This window comes from Bombus huntii, chromosome 4 (genome assembly GCF_024542735.1).
Source record: "Bombus huntii isolate Logan2020A chromosome 4, iyBomHunt1.1, whole genome shotgun sequence".
Classification (NCBI taxonomy): domain Eukaryota; kingdom Metazoa; phylum Arthropoda; class Insecta; order Hymenoptera; family Apidae; genus Bombus; species Bombus huntii.
In genome coordinates, this window is record NC_066241.1 from 12,453,043 (window position 1) to 12,468,952 (window position 15,910).

A 15,910-nucleotide genomic window follows, 5' to 3' on the forward strand; every position below is an offset into this window, starting at 1 on the left:
CTGCTGCCTTCGTGCTCGACCTAGCGTGTATTTGCCCACTGGACATCCATACAACCAGATACACAAGGCCCTTTCACGTCGTTCTATATACGTACACGCACTACTATACGGAACACACGCGTGCAAATGGGTTACGTGTACACTGACCTCGTGCAGAACTGTTACCAACGGACGAAATAATTGACCCTTATGGTGGAGAGTAGGTGAGGCTATCGGGAAATTAATTCTACATCGTTAGAAGAGATCGTGTGTCCATATATATTTTTAGAACGTTAGGCAGGAGGAAAGGTTGACAGGATCGAGGAAATTCGAAGGGTGGAAGAAGTTGGAGGGGGAATGGAAGAGGCACAACGTTGATGTATTAGGAAAGTATTGTTGGCAGGTAAATTCGTAGATAGTGGCAATGTTGGTGATAATGGTGGAAATGTGTTGCTAGTGGTACTGTAATTATTATTTCGGTGTATGCAACATGTGCACATATATATTGTATCGTGCGTGTTTGCAAATTTAAGATACTCAGGTATATCGTGTACAACTTCTTCATTTTCAGGTAGTCGCTTCGTAGTATCTTTAGGAAATCGGGTGAGAATAAGGAAAAGGGTTGGAAGGGTTGAGGTAATTGTATATGTACAGGAAGTTGTGACGAAAGTGAAGGAAACACTACGTTAATGAACTGGGGAACTATTACTAGTTAATTATTAGTACGATAGTAGTAGAGGATAATTATTCAGCTGCGAAAGTTATACTGTGTACGTACGTACTATGTGTATCGGGTATGACTGAAAAGTACCATGTACAGTTATTTTATTTCTACGAAAGTTCTAATGAGGAAATCTTTAGGAAATTGAGTATGAACAAGGAGCGACGGTTGAAACGAGGAAATTGTACACGAAGAAGAAACAGAGGGAGATGAGAAGAGTGTTGCGTCATTGTATTAGGAAGCTATTATTAGTAGATAAATGTATGTAAATAGAATACCTTGTTACTTCTGTAAACATTCTCAGATTCGAGTAATACCATCACGACAGCCGTGTCTCGTCGTAATTAAATTTAGAATTTCTTCATACGATACACATAATATATCCATACAAAGTTTCTACGAATGCTCGAATATTTTCACGAGCCATTACGTATGCATAGGATAAGATAAACAACGATTAAAAAGATTTCTCAGCTGTAACTAACAATCCCCGTACGCCACAGAGTCGTAAACGTTCTACGAAACGAGGGAATATTAATTTTCGTTGAACAGTGGAATTTTTGTGCGGCAATTCGACCGACAGGTTGTATCACCGGGTCACACGGGACCGATAACGAGGTACAACCTGTCTTCTCCCTTTCTCTCTCACGTGACCAACAGGACGAGGTCGAAAGGCCGGTTAAAGGCCAACGAGACAGAGGTCGAGCTCGCTCGTCATTGTTAGGGTAAGCTTTGATCTACGCGAGCCATCCAGCTGCGGCTACGCGTATCTCCGTACGCGTAATTAGCGGCAAAACAACCGCCTCGCGATCGCACGGAGAAAAATTTACCGCGTGAATTAGATCCCTTTGACGCGATGCAGAAATTGCGGTTCACGCTGTTACATATCACTGCAACAGAAATTGCAGAGCCATGACAATATCCTTTACGTAACACAAAATTAATTTTTAGTTTCTTTATCGCCAGATTGATAGTACCCTCGGTACGGGGTTCGAATTCGATTTATAGGTTCAGGGATATTTCGTTAAATAAATTTATAAATTCAATGAAATTATTCCTTTAGGATATGTTGGAGTTGGTAGGATTGTTAGATTTAAGATTATAAAGATGGAATATTTCTTGTGTGGATCGAGTTTGATGATTTTAATAGATCGATAGGTGGACTGAATTGACTGTGGAAGATTAGTTCGATGAATGTTAAAATGAACGAATGCGTTGAATTATGTATGAGATATGAAAATTGGAAAACTGGATTTGAAATAATATAACAGGAAGGAAAGGTTATCTTGGTAGAGGCTAATAAGTAAATTTCTATCTTGATTAGATACTTTGTAGTTACATTTGGATTAAATTGCACGAATTATTTGCCTGAGTTCCAAAGTTTACCAATATAATCGCGACAGTAACGAGGTAACGACATTATAGTGGCAATGAAATTTCAAAATCTTATATTTTGTATAACGCATACGATGTGATAAAAGTACATCGAATCAGAAAGTACAAAACTCTATAGGATAAGTGTTCAAATATTTTCGCGAACCAGTGTAGATGTATAAAGAAACTAAAAATTAAGGTAAAAAAGAAGAAAGATCAAAGGTATGATCTTCTCCCGACGAGACAGGCTGTCTCGAACATAGTGCAACGTATCAGTTATCAAGAGAAATAGTTTTCTTGTTGAATGCAGATAATGAAACCAGAAACTGAGTAACAAAGTATGATCACAATTAGAATCTTTTCAGCGACAAACGTTCTCAAACATAATGAAACGTCTCAATTACCAAGAAAAATAGTTTTCTATCTGGATTCTCAAACAAACCACAAATTAAATTATAAACAATGGCCAAAACTATAAATTTCCCCAGCGAGACAAACGTTCTCAAACATAGTGAAACGTCTCAATTACCAAGAAGAATAATTTTCTATCTAGATTCTTAAACAAACCACAAATTCCATAATAAGGAATGAGCAAAGCTATAAATTTCCCCAGCGAGACAAACGTTCTCAAACATAATGAAACGTCTCAATTACCAAGAAAAATAGTTTTCTATCTGGATTCTCAAACAAACCACAAATCCCATAATAAGGAATGAGCAAAGCTATAAATTTCCCCAGCGAGACAAACGTTCTCAAACATAGTGAAACGTCTCAATTACCAAGAAGAATAATTTTCTATCTAGATTCTTAAACAAACCACAAATTCCATAATAAGGAATGAGCAAAGCTATAAATTTTCCCAGCGAGACAAACGTTCTCAAACATAATGAAACGTCTCAATTACCAAGAAAAATAGTTTTCTATCTGGATTCTCAAACAAACTACAAATTAAATGATAAAGAATGGCCAAAACTATAAATTTCCCCAGCGAGACAAACGTTCTCAAACATAGTGAAACGTCTCAATTACCAAGAAAAATAGTTTCCTATTCGACGAAAGGAGAACCATCCCTTTCGTTTCGCTCGACTCGTTGCAAACGAATCGGTGGCGATTGGTTTTTCAGCGCGCCGCGACGCGCTGATTCGAGGACAGCTCCTCGAATTAGTCCGCTCGCGGCTTCCATCTGTCCCTTCATAGGCGCGGATCGATCGCGCCGGAAAGCCGGCGGCGCTTTTGTCTCGGCCTGAAAGGCCCTTTCATCAGGGCAAATACCTCTCCACGCTCGTCCTGCGCCTGATTCCATGGCAAACAGCCACCGTCGCGTCTATCGAACGGTTCCGCCGTTGGATCCACGTCGATCCTCAATTCCACGTTTCCGCGTTCCCTCTTCGTTTTACCAGAGGAAGTTTATCCGTTTCTAGCGATTTCTTTCGGCCGGTTGATCGCTGTTCCTTGGCTCGTTTTACGATCTACCGACGATCGCGTGTGATTTGTGTAATGGCTTCGGTTCGTTGATGAGTTTGGAGCTGCATGGTTGCTGGTCATTTAGCTTCGTCAAGGTGCGGGTTTTAAAGGTGTTGTTAAAGGTAGAATTTATAATATACGCGGATGAAAATGGTATTTTTCTTTTATTTTTAAAACTATCTTGGTTTAATATTTTTACGGCAGAATATATTTCGCTAAGAGAAGTTAGAGATCGTGTAGCTTAGAACCCTTCAGTATTCATATTTCTTGTAGGAGGATGTTGAAATCGAGTATGTTACTTAAGAAGTATACTTGATTTCTGGCGTGAATTTTTTGTTACAGGTAGTTTAGAGTTTGAATTTATTAGAATTTCGAGACATTCGTCTTTTTCGTAGGAAAAGCTTATTATTTTGTTGAATCGAAGACGTTACTTCGTTAAAGAATACGCGTTCCAGGATACGCTGAATTGATTTACATATCGAATAATAAAAAATGTAAATTGTTGTACAAGGTCGTTGCAAATAAAATTAAGATGATATTATTACAGTACAATAATGTAAAAAGAAAAATTCGCATGAATTTTTAGTAATAGGCAATCTGGATTAGTACAGAAATAATATATCAGTACAGAAATAATATGTATCAGGCTTAAGGTCGTTTATCTTCGAAGATGCTATTGGGCTAGTGTTTGATGTATCAACATAGGTTAATATAGTACATACGATATACCTCTATGGACTGCTTCTGCCAGACTATAGTCCACTAAGGTCAAAGGCGAAGATAATTTTGAACGAGAACAGAGTGTTTATTTCTGACGACGAAGAGACGTTACTTAGTCAGTTATTCAATAAATCACATCAAACTTATCTTTAATTTTTCCAGATTAAGTTAGAATTAATTCAAAATTATTTCTATACCCAGGCAAGGCCGCATATTTTGGTTTTTGTTCCCGAAATAAACTTACAAAATATTTTAATCTCCTTTTCTAAATTATATTAAATTTCACTTAAAAACGCTGAACCTTTGTTTTCATCGAACGATCAATCTCTCCCAGCATATCTCCTCTTTATATTTAGTTGTATGTTGATATATCAAGCGAGTCTTTGCTATTGTTTTAGCCATTGCTTAATACATTTAATTCTCGTCTACAATTTTATTCGAAGGACTACCTATCTCGAAACTCGTTCTCAAAAATGTCCTTTCTCAAAGATAAAAGGAAATCAAGGTGTCGACTTGTAAATTAAAAATTTTACTTCTCTTTTACTTTGCCTTTTTATTTTACTTCGCGACAGAAGATCGAGTCTCCAAACTTGGAGATAACACGAAAATATTATAAATTATCAAAGGACTTGCGCAGCACGTTCCACGCGTTCGTTTCAAGGATTCGAGTGCTTCCTTTCTTAGTTAACCGTTTCTGAACTTCTTGCCGTCGAAATTCTACATTCTTCTGTCGTGCACCGTATCTCACGAGAGATTTCAGATTTATCCCAGGGTCCCGTCGTATAATACGTAGAATTATTGTCCACCGGCTGAAGGATTTACATAAAAATGCCTTTTGTGTCGGACCTCGTTCGTGGTAATCCCCGATACGATGGCACACCCTTGTATTATCATTTTAAAAACATTCCTGAAACTTCACTCGCGCCCTTTTTCCACCTTTCCTTTTTTCCCCTCTGTTCTCCCTTCCTCGATATTTTACGAGAGAAAGTTCACAAGCTCGGGTATTCTTTGATCTTCGATCGATTAATTAATAGAAAAAAATCATGGAAATTCATGAGTAATTCGAAAATATCAACTAGGAGGACGAAAATCAGAAAATCAATGAATTTAGGAAATTAAAATTAGAAGATTCACAATTACCCGTTAAACGTTATTATTTTTCATGTTGAATATTTCAAACCCTTATGACTTCATTCTAAATGACTGTATTTTAAATTGTGATTTTGTAGAAGCACTGCCTGTAATTGCAGTTAATTTTTATGGATAATGAAAATTACTTTAGCGATTAAGTTTATATCATATTCGTGAATGAAATTGGAATTTTTCTTGTTTTTTGGAATTTGGAATTTTTCAGTCAGAATACGTTCAATTGATTTACATATCGAATAGTAAAAAAATGTCTACGTTTTAAATTGTTGTACAAAGAAATTGTTGTGAAAAGAAAAATTCGCCTGCATCTTATCCGACGATATCCTTTACGAGTTAGTAATAATTCGTTTTCAATCCTCCCTGATAAGAACGGCGAGGATCGAAGAAATAGTTGCATCCTGTTTTAATATATTATTCATGATATTTCATAATCGTTATACTGATGTAAAACATATTGGCAGTTCATATCACATCGATGCAACGAACTTCTATGCAAATAGAAAGTAACATTTCCATATTATATCACTGGTAGAAGCTGATTTAAATTGGACGAGGAACGATATCTTGATCGGCGTATAACAAAGAAGGTTCTCGTAAATAAATTCACAATTAATGTTTTCTCTTCCATTCATATATTCAACTTTAATCCACCGACTGAAATTTTAATCTTTCATCTCGTTACAATGTTTCCCTATCCCATCCTGTATTCCTCGAAGCATACAGTAACGGAAACGACATAAACGACAGAATAGTAACCATAATAAATAGCGTAATAAATACAGCAGTTTCTCGGTTCAGAAAAGTCCTGTAATCTTTTCATGACGAATTACATGTAAAACTAGTTTCGAACTTGCTGCTTCCATTAATTATGTTTAAAGTTATGCAAAAGATAAAGTAAAGGAAAATTTTCCTTCTACTTTCGTATTCTGCTACTTTTATATCTTAGATCTTAACAATGAAATATATATATATATATACACACACGTTTTATTAACAGGTTATATTGGACATATGTATTTATTCTTCGAGTCATTTTTCATAACGATCTGGACTGTAGCAGATGATATATGAGATTCATTAATGGCAGAAGGATATACAATGAATCTTACACGGTATTTCAAAATTTATCATTCAGACACGTAACAAAGACGCAAGAGTAATAACTATAAAAGCTATATATTTCTATTTATTTCATTTGAGAAATATCGTTTCAGCAGAATCTATAACTGTAGAATGGAGAAAGTACAATGTAGAATATCATCTCTCTCATTCGGTAATCTTGTCCTTCTTATCGTTTAATCCAGGAATATCATTTCCAGAGAATCTATAAATGTTTTTTTTTTATTTGGAAGACTTTTTACAATCAATTCTCATTGAGAATTATAAGTAAATTAATCTATAAATGTAACATCGAAAAATCAAAATAAAGAAATAATAACGCGAAATTATTCATTACACATTGTTGCAAATCGCTCACGTAGGGAGGCAATAGATACGAAGTGAGCGATAATCAAACCGGCGTTTGCTCTTATTTCATTATCTCACGTAAGAAACAGAGTATCGGTTGAAAAGAACGTTGCCACGGGCGTTTGGAAAGAAGTTCATTCTCGTAGGAAGAAAAAGAAACGCGACGTACAGAACGCCCCTTGGCTCAGCTTTGCTAAGAGAATACGCTCTGATGCGGAGCATCTTTCCTATCCTGGCTTTCTTTGACATGTAAATGCCGCGACATCCCATAACTGCTGAAATATCGTCCAAAGGGAAAGTAGCGAAGGAATCCATCAAATTTTTCCAACGCACATTTCCGCTAGAACACTCGCATCTTTGTATTCCGCTCGAGTTCGCTATATTTCCTTCTTATTTCTTCCTTCTTCCCTTCTCATTCTTTAAAAGAGAAATCCCAACAACGTCGAAACAGCCCTCATACGCCGTGTCACGAGCTCCACATAATTTATAATCATTTCGTTCTCGTTACGTATTCAGAAGGTCCACGTGGACAGAAGGTTGCTGGGAAATCTTTTCCATCTTACTCGTGGGTGGCCAGTTAAATTTCTTCGCGTAGGAGAAATATTTCTTAAACAGACGCGCCAAATATTCCATCAACGCCCTTTAGACTCAGTGGTTTGTTCTATCGTTGGTCACCGGAAGTGGAATCTTCGTTATGCGAAAGAAGATGGTTCTTCGATGAGCATCGTTTGTATGCTACCGTTTGTAATTGTTCGATCGACATTACCAATTGATGGACGGTTTTCGAATAATTCGAATTTGAGGTACATGCAGTTTTTGACGAACAACACGATAGAAAGCGTGGCGCATTGTTTGTAATTAATTGGACGACGTTCTTGGATAATTTGAATTTAAGACACGTACGAGTTTTAATCGATGATAGAATCGGAGGTGTTCACTGCTCATTATTCAAAGCGTCAGTTGTTCGAACGACGTTAATCGTCGATGGATGGATCCTCCCAGTACTTAGAGAGATGTACTCTTCATCTTCTTGTTTCACGGGAATTCTGAATACTTTAAAGATCTTTTTGTAACTTTGGAAAGATGTATTCGTTTTTTATCGGATATAACGTCGTCGCATTGCCTCTTTTTCTTTACGTAGATAATTTTTTATTTTCGTCGAACAACGTCAGTTCAACAATATCCACGTGAATTCTACCAATTGTCGGATATGCAAGGTGGATTAAAAATTCTAAATGAAAAATTTGAAAATGTTTCTCCAATGAAACGAATCGGAAATTTTGCAATCCTATCGCCAGTTTCCTGCAATTACGTATCCTAATGCAACTTTTAGACTTAGTTGGGAATTTCTCGCGACGCTCTTCATTCCCTTGGTGCACGGGGCGTATAGAATACTTGAAACATGTTTAGGATATTCTTCGGTTCGACCGCGACGAAACTTCGTTTCCAACTTTCTCCGCTGGGAAGCAACTACGAATTTTTCTCGCCATTTCTTTCATCATCGTCGTATTTTGTGCTTCTCTTTTCCTCTTTTTACGGTGCACCGGGACGCGAATGGTATCGAGGGCGCAAGAATCGCCGACGCGTTGTGATCGAGGGCGCACGTGCGTGAGGGTGTTTTTATGAAAAGGGAGAGTGATGTGAATTTACGGCTCGATTCGAGGAGCCCACTTTAAACGCTGAACTATACCCGCGCTTCCATTTGATCGATCCTCTTTCGATTACTTACAAAAATGTATTTTTTATTTCTCTTTCTTTACGAGACAGATGGAACATTCCGAGCACTTTAAGAATTCTCTCATATATTCCTTTTGCGTCGAATATAACGTTTCGTACTCTTTTTTTTGCGTTGAACGCCCAATAGTATTGTTGTGTCATTGCATTGATTTTGCTATTGCGTTGAACATGGCGTTATTACTGAACGCTGTAATACACCTGCGTTTCTCTTCGATTGGTTCTCCTTTCACAGCTCACAGAAATGTACTTTTTACTTTCTTTTCTCACGAGAGAAATTCTGAATACTTTAAGAATCTTTTTATAGCTTTCGAGAGATGTATTCTTCTTACATCGAACGTAATGTCGCTCCGGCGCCCTTTTTTTTACCTTCAATGTACAATGGTATTTGTCGCGTCATTGCGTCGTTGCATCGAGCATAGCGTTATTGCTACGAATACAGCGTCATCGCGTTGTTGCGTTAACACGTTGACTGCAACGGTGGCTATTTTTTTCTTTTTTTAGAATTTTTTTAGAACGATTAAAATAAGGTAAGTTTTATGCAATAACAAATTATCAACGATGCGAATGATGTAAATAATATCGTGAGAGAAAATTGCTATAACGTAGATACGTTTCGATCTATTTCGATTCTCAGGGCAACGTATGTACAAGTCTTATGTATATGAAAATCAACGTGTTAACTGATGATGTCGTTGCATCGAGTATAACATCATTACATCAATTATAGTATCATCGTGTATAATTTTTGTTCGTCATCTACCATTCTTCGGCTTTTTCCCCACTTTTACACAATGAATTTTACAAATCTCTATTCTTTTCACGTACGGTGAGTACAAAAAATATTTGTTCACAACTTTATCTTCTAATAAAGCGTTGTTTTATTGAATTCTACGCTTCGTTTCCATATTATACCGAATTTCTTTAATCACACTGGCGATCCGGAAAGCGCTGCAAAACGATACGAAACGTATTATAGTTGGAGCTAATTAACTAGCGTACGTACACCAGTGCAAACGTAATAAGAAATACAGCGGCTGGCAAGCAAGTTCTGTAGCCACTGTCGTAAACAATCGTCGATCACACGAATTTGCAGGACGGAGAGACAATCAATATTCTCAATCAACAGACTACGACGTACGACCTGATGCGTTTCCAGGTCACCTTTAGAGTGGCGAGCTGTTTTTAATCGCGCGTACCCGTGTAATTTACATTGTCGAGCAATTTGCACGACAATTAAGTGAAATCTGCACGACTGTAACGGCGTGACACGGTTCGGACCAGAAGACAATGGACGTCGCTCTCGTTTACGGAAAGCACCAAAGTACGGCCACGTTTCAAGCAAACTACCTTTCTACTGCTTTTTCGACACAGTTTCTTGAAAGTGGCCTCCGTAACCTTTCCAGCGGCTATTTATGTTTCAGGTGTCTTTTCTTTTTGTTCTACCGGACTCTTTGTACGAAGCTTCTGCGCGTCGATGTTAATTATTTTTTATGGTTCTCGTTGTTGCTGTCGCTTTTTAGTTAGCGCGGGGTCGCGAGGTGTCTTGGACAGGATTGGAAAAAAGATAAAGTTTTGATTAGAATGCGTGATACTTTCTGTTTGAGGATGTTGAGGAACGATGGAGGGTGAAATCGGTGTTTCTGTTTGTGAAATAATTATTGTTTCTTCGTAGAAGCGATCATTATATTTTAATGGTAGAACGAAGAGACTTAGTTTTGAGAGAAGACGCTAATTAATTTTCTGAGATTTATTTTTAGGAGCAACAATAATCGCTTGGCGTTTATCTTTAACAGAGAAGAATATTTCATTTCGATTTGTTTATTTCTTAAAATAACAGATACAGCTCAATGATAGGATAAAAAGTCTTGCACTTTTAACGAGACAAGCTAAGTAATTTTAAGTCATTGATTCTTAAGAATAACAGTCAGGAATTAATGTTATGATAGTGTAAAGAAATTTCTATATATAATGGGACAAAATAATTGGGTTAAGATTTATCAATTTTTAAGGATAATATTTGCAATGTAAAATATTAGGATAAAGAAACTTCTTTTGTAATTCCAGGCTTTTAAACGTATCGTTTTAAGAGAAATTTTAGCAGCGTTTCAAGATACCTCGTGTTTTAATTACTTCAGAATGTGTTTCAGAATTTTATCTTAAACTCAGCAATTCTCTTAAACTTTTCCTATCTCAGAAACTCTTAAATATACATATTAATTATTTAATAAATTAAAATAAAACCAGCAATTACCTATTATATATAATCATCATTGTCATTATTACGTGGTATAATAATTTCAGAGCAGGGAAGTAGGAGATAAAAAATCTCGTTGCTCTTGCGAAACTTGAATTTTCATGCTGCCACGCGGCAAGATTGTTTCGTCCACGTAATTAAGTTGGCGAAAAACAAACCCGTTGGGCGAGTCGTCAGGGGGTTGTAATTGTGTAAAAAGCCGCGGCGCAGGTTCCTCGGGGTAACAAACCGGCGCGCTTTATTTCGATCCACCGTCAAAATCCTGGAATTTTAACTTGCCATTTCCTAGGATACTCGCACTTATCAACGTCTCTGTTGGATCCCAAAAAATTCCACCTTTGAATTTTCAATTGTATCTGTCCATACCCGTAAGATTATCTTCACCTGTAATTAAGTACAAAACTATTGAGATATATATAATTTTGTGTACTAGACTAGATTAGTCGCGTAGTAGTGACACACGTATGTGAGTATGAGCGCATGGAAGTATGTGTGTGCACAGCGTCTCGAAAAACAGATGAACGCAACTGTTCCGTTGGCAGTGTGGTATGGAAGATGCTGAGACGCGTGCAAATGTAATCGACGAAGATCTTGCAAATCGTTTATTAAATAAATCTAAAACTATTTTAATATAAATTCTGCGAGTAATCTTAGTGTTTCTTTACTTTTATTTCGGCGATTAAGATCCACAATTCTCAACAAAAACAAGCTCACAAAGGTTCTTGAATACTATCAATCCATTGCAACGAACCACCAGCGATCAATTACCCTCGTAATTTACGCCGAAATTTGCATCCACGAAAATATTTCAAAGAATTCCGAGAAACTTACTAAACACCGTGATAAAGCTATCAAATTCCTATGGAATTCCTCTAAAATTCATGAAAAACATAAAAAGGTACACGAATAGTAATTTAAAGTGTCAGAATAAAAACGAGAATAAAAACGCACGCAGAAATATTTCCAAATTTTCTAAAACCTGGAGTCTTCCCTTCTAAATGTTCAACAAGCCACAAGTCGCGACTTTTCCGACAAACCATCTACTCTGACACGACATTTATTAACATGTCCCAGTATAAACCTAATGACCGTGTCCGATTGTTTCATTCAATCGGACGACAATGATCCTGGTAAATCGCGGTTGCGTTTACCCTGGTTGCTTGGGACCCCTGTTCCCCTATAAATACCACGGCTGTATCGTTGGCTAGGGTTACGAAATCCCCCTAGGGGCAATCATAAGGTGTTTATATCGCGTTACACGCGGCGTGCACAACGGCTAGCTGTTGGGGAAGCTAATAGTCAGCCTGCTCTGCTAGATTCAGGATACCAGGGACACCGGGTATTTAGATGCTTATCCGCTGGTGCACACGCCCTCGTGAAACGGCTATTTATCGTTATTGGACTGCAGTTGTCCGGATTAGGCCCTCTACACCATGGTGTATCTGAATATCTGAGCAGCGACGACAATGGATATATGTAATCGCGATGTCGATTAACGCGCGTTCGACTGAGAGCTACGAGGGTCAGGTCTCTCCCTTTAATCGTTTCGTTTAGGGTTTGAACACCGGGAAATCGCGTTGTGTGTACGTTTGTCGAGTTAGTTTGGTCGCTTTGACGAACGTTTGGTGTTTCTTTGTTGAGTTTGGATGGGTGTGATTTAGGATTCAAGAATATTTTGAGTGTGGTCAAGTACTTGTCACTTGAATCGAGTTTCTCATTTTATTTGTAACGGCACATGAGGGTAGAAAAAGTCAAGTTGAAACGGAAAATTCAAATCTAGCAGAGATTCGTGTTAATTAATTGTGCTTTTGAATACTAACATTGTTTTGGTTAGAAACCTAACCCCAATCTAGAGGCAAATGAAATCTGAACAGATTGTTATTGCCGTTTCTTGTAATCTTCAGCCAGAGTTACATAGGAAGGTTAACTTTTTGGGGTGACGTCTGTTGATATAAATAAATGTATGAACGTGCTCCCTAAGACAGAGTATTATTATCCTTTCTTCGATTGTGTAGTATCGTGTACGAAAGGCCTAAGAGATATAGGGTGAACTATAAACAATGTCGCGAGAAAGCCGAAGTGTCGACAGGCCCAACAATGTATCGTCGGTCTTTCAATCGAATAGTTTCGTGGAAAAGGCCTGTGTGACCCTGGCCACGAGCGGTTGCGGAACACGTGCGTGGTGGGGCTAAGACAAAGAGACAAAGGGATGGTAAGGGAGAAAGTCGAATTAACAGTCAGTGTTAGTTGAGAAGTCAGGGAGCTAGTGTTGCTACGTTGCTGCTAATAGCATTACGTAGGGCAATCGGGATCCTCCCCTTGCCCCTCAACACCTACAAAAGCAACATATAAAAACTGCAAGCATTCGACCACGAGACTAGTCTTGAGTCTTGCGTACAGTTTTGGTCGCGATTTGAACAACTATTTTAACTTCGCTACTTCATTGTAATATTATACTTAATCATTTTCGCGAATAAAAGCCTACAAAATTATAAAAGCACAGTCAAGTTAAGTTACTGCTCAGCTACTCCTCTTTTATCATTAATCTTACGTGACACTAGCGTTGTCGAGAGAGTGTGGTCCGCGTGAGAGAGAACGTTGGATCCGTGGTGACGAGAGTTGGAAATTAACTATCTAGTTGTCTTAATTATAATACGTTATTGTGATCAGTTCACGTTAAACATCGTTTCCTGTCTAACCAACATCAGTTTAATCTATTTATTGTAAATAAACTAATTGTAGTAAAGATACTACAATTGGTATAGTAGCATCGACCGAGCAACGATTACAACTTCTGTACTTGTACTTATACTTATTTTACATTACTGACTATTTAGTGACATTTACTGACATTTACTGACTATTACAAATTCATCCACTCGTTACATTATTGAGTACACGTTTTAACCACCTCATATTGTTCACATGTCTTGCTTCAGACATCGAGGGTTTACTAGGAAACGATAGCTGATTTGTGAAATTTAGGAATCGTGTTATTTACATATATTCGTAGGCTTAGTTGAACTAATTGATTTTTTGCTAGCAAGTTTCCTTTTTTAGAGATCTTTTATTTCTAACATGTTTTTCATCTTTTCTCGTTTTTCTGAGTTCGGAAGGATACGATAGGAAATTTCGAGGATAGCAAACGCCCTGAAGACACTCGTTAACCTGACTTATGCAGACAATTACTCTTAATTACTTTGAGTTTGTTACCAGTTCTTTCGATTTTCTTTGCTTTGATATTGAACAATTTTGTGTATCGAATATCTGCTGAGAAATTGGACCATCTTCAAATTTCGTTACATTCGTTGAATTTTCTAATTTTGTCTCATTTTCCACATACATGTACGAAAGTATATATTCATACAAGTACATTTTGTACCTTCTGATCGCTTATTTACGCAATAGTCAAGGTAGATATTTCTTAGAAAATTACACTATAAAAGGAGCATTAACGTTAAACGTAGAAAACACCACAAAATATCCGATCTTATTAAATTCGATTTCCAGAAGCAAGAAAGAATTCTCAAATTCTCAAATAACCGCTTCTTGAAGAATCGCAACAGAAAAGAAACATTAACATTAACCATTGAAAATACCACAAAAATTTATCAGCGTAGAAAATCTAATTTTACAAAAAAAAAAAAAAAAAAAAGGAAATAGAAGATCCAATTCTCAATTCATTCAAGTGACACTTGAGACAGTAGCATTTGAGATCAGTAGCTCCTTGCAAGAATTCAAATTTCAATTTCCAGAAGCAAGAAAGAATTCTCAAATTCTCAAATAACCGCTTCTTGAAGAATCGCAACAGAAAAGAAACATCAACGTTAATCATTGAAAATACCACAAAAATTTATCAGCTTAGAAAATCTAATTTTACAAAAAAAAAAAAAAAAAAGGAAATAGAAGACCCAATTCTCAATTCATTCAAGTGACACTTGAGACAGTAGCATTTGAGATCAGTAGCTCCTTGCAAGAATTAAAATTCTATTGAAAAGCGAAGGGTCGGTGATCAGTTGGAGTGACCGGAAGTGGTCATCCAACGCCGAGGTGAAACGGACCCGTGGGCGTTTTCCCAGCGCAACCATAGCCGGACGAGGGTCAATCGGAATTTTAAATCGTCGCCGGCACGGATGTTTGCCCGAAAAGCTTTCAACCTGTAAATTATTCATCGTATGGTCCTGGCCGTCTGCTCGCTGACGCATTAAAAAAGAGCCTCTGTCATGATCGTGTTGCTCCTAATGTTCGACAGCGTGCTCGATCAAAGATCACTTTGAAAATCTATCTATTTGTCCATATATCTACGCTGAAGAAAAATCAACTTAATAATCGAAGCTTTTACATTCCATGTTTATTCATTTTTTGTTCTGCCACATGGGAAATTCCGAAGAATTTGCTTTGTTCTCGAACTCTGTTACATCGACAGATTTAACTTTAAATAACGATGCTATTCGATAGGGGAATTTGTGTGATCAAGATATAAGAGATAGAATTTTTCTTTTAATAGAAAATAAATGGAATACAAAGAAAATACAATGGAGAAGTTGCTGGTAAGTAATTCACTTTGGAGAAGTGGAGAAACTTTGCTGTATTTGTTTGTATTTGCTGAATAGAAAATTCTTTAGAATTTTTCAACTTCTAATATAATATGATAATAATGATATTCTGATATTCCGCTACTCTATTTCATTCTAGTTGAAGGTCTCGTATGATGATGGAATCGAGTTTCTATGAATGTACACATAGCGCTAGAAATTGAACTTTTCTCTCGATCTCTCATTGTTTTTACAATTTTTTTTCGATACGAAACAGGAAGAGAAAATTGATATCGTTCACAGTAGAATTGTAACATCGCGTAGTAATAAAATAAATACAGTTCCTTTTAATAAAAGGAACTCTGTAACAAATTTAATTCTTCGACATAACATAAGTGTAATAACTAAACTGAAAATATTTGTATAAATTTATATTTTCATGCTAAGGTTATATATATTTTTGAGTATTATGTATATTTTGCGTATTTAATATTCCAAAGCAGCAGCCAT

The 15,910-nt window shown here is 36.9% G+C and overlaps 1 protein-coding gene across 1 annotated transcript in view; it reads left to right on the forward strand.

The window, feature by feature from the left end:
- The window catches only part of LOC126864953 (cell adhesion molecule Dscam2), a 308,574-nt gene that overhangs the window by 89,176 nt on the left and 203,488 nt on the right, over window positions 1-15,910 (forward strand). The window lies entirely within an intron of this gene.